At 41.6% G+C, this 6925-nt stretch overlaps 1 pseudogene; it reads right to left on the bottom strand.

Moving 5' to 3' along the window:
- Positions 1-2254: 2254 nt before the first annotated feature.
- Positions 2255-2530, bottom strand: LOC102501667 (nuclear nucleic acid-binding protein C1D pseudogene; annotated as a pseudogene).
- Between the last annotated feature and the right edge of the window lie 4395 nt (positions 2531-6925).

Below are 6925 nucleotides of genomic sequence, written 5' to 3'. Positions count from 1 at the left end.
TTATGCTAAGTAAGTTCATTAGCAGAACAATTGAATGGGGGGGGGAAGGTATACAACACAACCATGGATGCCAGGGAAAAAGGGGGGGGGAAGGTGGGACATAGCAGAGGTTGGGGGATGAGGAATCAGGGGTGGAAAAGGGCAAGGTATGCAGGACGTAAGAATTGGAAAATTATTTGCTGAGAACATATATGTGGATGTACTTGATTGAGACAATGCACAGTGTATTTTGGATGGAAAATTCATTTGTGTGTTGTGATGGTGTAAAGTGAATTAATAAATAAATAAATTTAAAAAAAAAAAAAAAAAGAAAGCAAGCATAGATACCAGAGACAATGTGGGAGGAGAGTGGGAGATGGCAGAGGGTAAGAGATAGGGAATCAAGGACAAGGGAAAAAAAAAAAATTGATCAAGGTTGTATGGGCACTGATGGCAATTTATGTCCATCATAACACCTAACATGTTTTTCATTTTTTTAAAGAGAGATTTTTGCTATAGGCCACATGTGCTCACCTGAGAGGGAGAGAGAGAAAGGGAGAAAACACCTCCCCAGGGAGGATGGCCACGCTGCAATCCCTCTATGCCATTCTCCTTTTGGGATTTTGGGCATGCACACACAAATGCCCGGTGTGAGTTTCAAGTCACTGGGTCTAGGACTACGAACTGTGGTTGGCCATTTGGGAGTCCAGCGACATAACCATTACACCATCTTCTGGTTCCTAAAATGTTTTTCATAATTTAGGACATTACACTTACGACTATTGAATTTCATCTGTTTTAGTCTTAGCTTATTGTTCCCATTTCTGAAAGTATTTTGAATTTTGGTTTTGGCATTTAACATACTAGCTCTGATGCATTTTCAGGTTGATAAGCAAAGCCTTGACCTTATTGCACAGGAGCAAACTGTTTAAGACTGCTTTAAAGTGGCTTCCATTCACCAGTCAATCACATAAGCTCAGTTATTAATGTTAAATATTGCTTAATATTTATGAAGTTAATATTAAATATTTTAGTCTCTACCCTTTGCATATTGTCCACAAGACTAACAATTCTTAATCTTCTGGCTCATTAAACGTGTTAGGTTGCGAAATATATTTAGTTTGATTTGATTTAGTGAACGTACCCTGGGTCTTTTTTTTTCTTTTGCTGTATAGTGTGTGCGCTTGCTGGAGAGAGACAGAGAAAAAGAGCGAGGGGGGAAGTGAGAAGTCACCTCCCCTCTCCTGGTTGTGATGGCCTTGTTGCAAATCCTTCTCTTTCACTCTCCTCTTGGGATTTTGGGCATGCATGCACATGTTCCCAGTTTGTTTTTCAAGTTGCCAGGTTTGAGACTTGAACTGTGCAGTCAACCATGTGGGACTCAGCTGCCTTAACCACCATGCCACTGGCTCGCCCAAGCCTGGGTATTTTTTAAAAATATATATATTCTTTAGAAATACTTACTTAATTTTAATAGTTATTATTTTAAAATTTGCTCTAGGACTCACCAGAGACATGCACACAGACACAAAGAGAGAGAGAGAGAGACAGAGAGAGAGAGTCAGAAAACAAGCTGCCAGGTCTGGGACTTGAACCTGGTTGACCATGTGGGGTCTAGCTCCTTAGGCACCATGCTACCTGCTGGCCCCCTTAGGTCTTTTTTTTTTTTTTAATTTAATTTCACACTTTAAGATCAAAAAAGAAATTCTTAAAATCATGAAAACATGATAAAATAACTATTAATACACATAAAAAAGGACATTTAAGTAATTTCATTCTTTCTTAATATAATATAGTAAAAACAGATGTACTCATAACTGCAACCTACAAATAATATATTTTATAAGGTCATCATTCATAAAATAGTACGAATGTTTACAAAGAACATTTAAATTTCACAGCTGTTTATCAAATAGTATTTGCGAGATTGACCTATATAAGGAACTACGAGTCTTGTCAAAAGAGATGGTAAAATATGTCACGGTGTTAGAAACCTCATAGTGTTCTACAGGAATATCAATAAAGATAATTTAATCTTTCTGTATGGAAACAGTAGTTAGCATTACAAATTTAAACTGAATTTATATATGAATTCAGTAAGGAATACATTTAAACCTTGCATTGCCACATAATCATCTATTTTGTGAAAATAATAAAAACGATGTACTTTTTAAAATAAGTGTACATCAATAGCAAAATAGTTAATTTTTACTTTTTTCTTTACTGCCAACTTTTGATGCATTTTTAGGTTTTGGCTCCCAGAGGGCATTTTTATTTATTTATTTTTTATAAATCTTGAAGCTACCCCTCTATCCAGCTGCCTGGCCTTTTTCTTGTCTGTTACCTCCTTGACTCTGTTCGTGTATACGTTGATTCTCCCCAATTCCTGCTTTACTGGATGTTCCTTAGGATTAACTCCTTGAGTTGCCAAATAACCCCAAAGCATTGAATTTAATGTGTATGCAGAAACTAAGCCCGCTTTTGCTTGTTCAAGTGGGTTCAACTTCTGCAACAGCTCATTTCTAGAAACAGACAACATGGTCTTCAGCATCTCATCTATGCACCAATGGAATTCTCAAACGTTGATAAATACTCATGAATTTCTACTGGATAGTCTTCATTAATTTCTTCACTTGCCATTATGACCACCTTGGGGCCGTGAGCGCCTGTCTCCTGAAGGCAGTCACGTCGTTCCCCTTAGGTCTTTTAATTACTATTTTCTAATTGCTTGCACGTCAGATATTCTAGAATTTTTTTCACCATCATGATCCTCTGGTAATTTCTCTCTCTCCGGAGAGAGAGAGAAATAGATCCATTGAAGATGCATAAAGGAGACCACATGTAGGACGTTGTGTACGCTTTCTAGGTGATGGGTGTATTATTTCAATGGAGCTGGAAGTTTTTGTTTCTCCCACTTGTTATTTGGGCCATGAATACTGGAGAGGACACTGGTTCTAAATGTTATTTCTTATACCCCAAAATCAGATGTTTGACCCAGATGGAGTTTTTTCACACCCAAGTGGCTACTTATTGAGGACTGATTGCATCAAGATGATGAGAATCCTCAGTGCAAGCATGTCTAAATTAAAGTGAAGATTCTACATGAAAGCTTGTTCTCTTTCATATTCTAATAAGTACCCTGCTGCTTATTTGATTATGAGCTAACAATAAGGAAGCAAGTTGATCTGAGGTTTGTGAAAATTGTAATAAAGGAAAAGGATATATTCCTTCCTTTCTTTTTTTTAATAGAGATTTTTGCAATAGGGCACATGTGCTTCCAGAGAGACACACAGAGATACAGAAAGGAGAACTCGTCCCCCAGGGGGATGGCCACAGCACAATCCCTTCTCTTTTATTCTCCTCTCAGGATTTTGGAAGGCATGCACACACTCCCAGTGTGAGTTTCAAGTCTCTGGGTGTGGGACTCGAACTGCAGTCAGCCACGTGGGAGTCCAGTGACATAACCAATATGCCATCTGCTGGACCCCAAGATATATTTCTTCTATAACAGGTTAGCATTGGGTTTGAGGTATCATGTCATTTAACCCCTTGATGAAAATGTACACACGTAGTCAGTATAGTTTGTGTCTTCATTATTTGAAACCCAGGACTTCCTGGTGGATCGTTCACTTATTTCTATCATTGCTCAAGAGTTATTTGCGGTAATTCTTGGATGCTAAAACAAGTTTTTAGATTAATATTCAACCAATCTTCAGGATGTGGCAGGGCTAGCTGTACATCTTGGTTATCTGTGAATCTGGGTCCAAAGACCAAAATCCTGAGATGAAGCCAGAGGTCAGTTCATGTGTGTCCAGCTCTAATGCCCTGAACCATGGGGGATGAAATAAACTACAATGAACTGATTAGGGAATGGAAATGCAGGTCAATGACAGAACAGAAAAAGAAGGAGTTAGTTAAGTACAAGCAGATCGTGGTGCAGGTTTGGTTCTGGCAAATCCCTGCAGAAGTAGATCCTTGGAAGACAGGTATCCCTTTTGTTCTTTTAACGCTACAGGTTGGACATAAAGATTTAACGTCGGGGATTTTCAACAGTCACTGTCCTTGCCATGGGATTTCATTCTCATCCCTACCACACTGAGATGCAATTTATCTATACTGAGAGATAGGAATTGATCCGAGATAACTATCGTTATTCATGTATCTTGAGCTTTGATTTCATATTCACTATGTTTATGCTACTCTTTCCAGTAAGATTTTCTTTCTTTTCTTTTCTTTTTGAAGAGGTTTTTGCTATAGGGCGCGTATGCTCGCCAGACAGACAGAAAGAGACAGAGAGATAGAAAGCGAGAAATCACCCTCCAGAGGGAATGGCCACGCCGCAATCCCTCCTCCTCCATTCTCACGCACACGCACCCGGCGTGAGTTTTAAGTCACCGGGTCCAGGACGTGAACCGCGGTCGACTACGTGGGAATCCAGTGACACAGTCATTATGTTAACTGCTGGTCCCAAAGATGCTATTTTCTTAGAACAGAGAGAGCCAGGGTTTGTAGCCTGAGAACCGCAATGCTGACAAGTCCTTTACTTCTGACATGGAATCAGAGCTAGCCAGTGTTGTTTTCCCTCACTGGGGTTGAGATAGTGTTTTCTCTTGGTGTAGGTGACACCTTTCCTTCCTGGCTCTTCTCAGATTCTTCTCTACTTCTTTGCTGGTTCACCTTCTTAGACTGGGCATTTAAATGTCAGAGTTCTCCAGGGCTCAGTCCTATCCCTTCTCTTTTACTTTATCCCGAGATCAAGGCTTTTCATTCTCATCGTACACCATATTCTCAAGTGATTATATTCATGCAGGTGTCAAGTGCAGTCTTTATGTTAACAATTCCTGGGAACCAGCAGTTAGTGTAATGGCTATGCTGCTGGATTCCCACATAGTCAACTGCGGTTCGTGTCCTGGACCTGGTGGCTTAAAACTCACGCTGGGCGCGTGTGCGTGCGTGCCCAAGATCCCGAGAGGAGAATGGAGGAGAAGGGATTGCAGTGTGACCATCCCCCCCCAGGGGGTGATTTCTCGCTTTCTGTCTCTCTGTCTTTCTCTGTCTGTCTGGCGAGCGCACGCACCCTATAGCGAAAACCTCTCCAAAAAAAAAAACCAAAACAATCTCACATTGTCATCTGCAGCTGTCTCTGAGCCCAGATAACTATTGTATGTATCCAACTATTTCAGCATCTCTGATGATCTCACAGGCATCTCACACTCATAATAGCAGAGTCCATCTTTCCTTCTGTCAGGTTCTTCTCACTGTTCTGAAGCTCGGTGATTGTAGTACCTTCCAGCACTGGCTTAAGCCAAAGGCCCAGGAGTCATCCTTGCCACTTCCTTTTTTCTTACATTACATATCCAATTCATTCACCAGTCCTGTGAACTTTCATCTCCTATCTCTTACATCTCTTTGCTTTATGTACTACTCACTGTCATTTCACTACCCAGAGATAATACCCCTTCTTCTGGATGATTCCTGATACCAGTCTTCCTAATCTGCTTTTGGTCCTCTTAGTATATACCCTGACATTTTTTTTTTCCAAGTATACTTATTAGGGCCAGTTCCTTGGTACAGTGGTTAAGGACTGCGTATAAGAAGCTGGATTTCCTGGTCCTGGCACTTGAGAAACATGCAGGCACATATACATGCATGCCCCCACATCCTGACAAGATGGAGAAATGAAGAAAAAGGATTGCAATGTGACTGCGTCCCATTGGGGCAGGGCTTTCTCTCTCTCACTCGGGTAGGTACGTACACATTCAAGCAATGAAAAAAAAAGTATTTGTGTGTGTGTGTGTTGATGCGGTGTGGGTGTGTGTGATAACATATCTCTAGTTTTTTTTTTGGAAGAGTTTGGGGGGTAGCCATGCCCCCGTGGGGGGGGGGTGATTTCTCACTTTTCCTCTCTCTGTCTCACTCTGGTGAGTGCACACACATGGCAAAAACCTTAAAAACAAAAACAAAAAAACTTCCAATGACTTTCATTGTTTTCAAGAGAAAAAGAAACGAGATAAAAGTTCTTAACCTGGCCTACCAACCTACATGGTCTGTCCTTGTGTAGCTTCCCAGCCTCACCTATCACTTTGCTTCCTTTTTTTTTTTTTGAGAGGTTTTTGCTATAGGGCGTGTGTGCTTGCCAGCCAGCCAGAGAGAGACATAGAGACAGAAAGCGAGAAATCACCCCCCGGGGGGATGGTCACGCCGCAATCCCTTCTCCTCCATTCTCCTCTCGGGATCTTGGGCACGCACGCACACGCGCCCGGCGTGAGTTTTAAGCCACCGGGTCTGGGACGCAAACCGCGGTCAACTACGTGGGAGTCCAGTGACATAGCCACTATGCTAACTGCTGGTTCCCTCATTTTGCTTCTTATGGCAGAGACCAGGACACTTAACTCCTAGATTCTATTCCTCCAAAGTTGCCATACCCATTCCTACCAGTTTTCCCATTTTGTTTTCTCAACAGAGAGAACTTCATCCTCCTTTCCCATCCAGCCATGAAGTATTCATCTGAGGGCTCAGTTCTTACCTTACTTTCTCAAGATAGTCCTGATGGTCCAGTCCTGTTTTGGTCCTGTTATACCCTCCCAGAGCACCCTGTTCTGCTTCCCAGCATTTAACCCAGTTAAGTTAATATGTAAATAGCTTCTTGCAGTTTCCCCCAGGATGGAAACTCCATGCAGACACAATAGCAACAGGACAATCGGAACTGAAGAGAGCAATGTCTAGCCATGGGGGGATCAAAACTACATTCCTATGTAACCAAATGCGAGAATCTTTATCTGTCTCAGGGGGCCCTCCCCAAAGCCCTGTAAGCCTACAGGCTGAGTGTACTAGAGAATTAAGCAATCTCTCTTCCCTCCTCCTCTTCCCCAACAACACTCAACCAATCATGATGGAAGTCCTGATGTAAACATCTTACCTCCCTTGCTTTTGTGTGGGGTAACTC

Source organism: Tupaia chinensis, unplaced genomic scaffold, assembly GCF_000334495.1.
Source record: "Tupaia chinensis unplaced genomic scaffold, TupChi_1.0 Scaffold000290_1, whole genome shotgun sequence".
In the NCBI taxonomy this organism is placed as follows: domain Eukaryota; kingdom Metazoa; phylum Chordata; class Mammalia; order Scandentia; family Tupaiidae; genus Tupaia; species Tupaia belangeri.
This window is presented reverse-complemented; position numbering and strand designations above follow the sequence as displayed.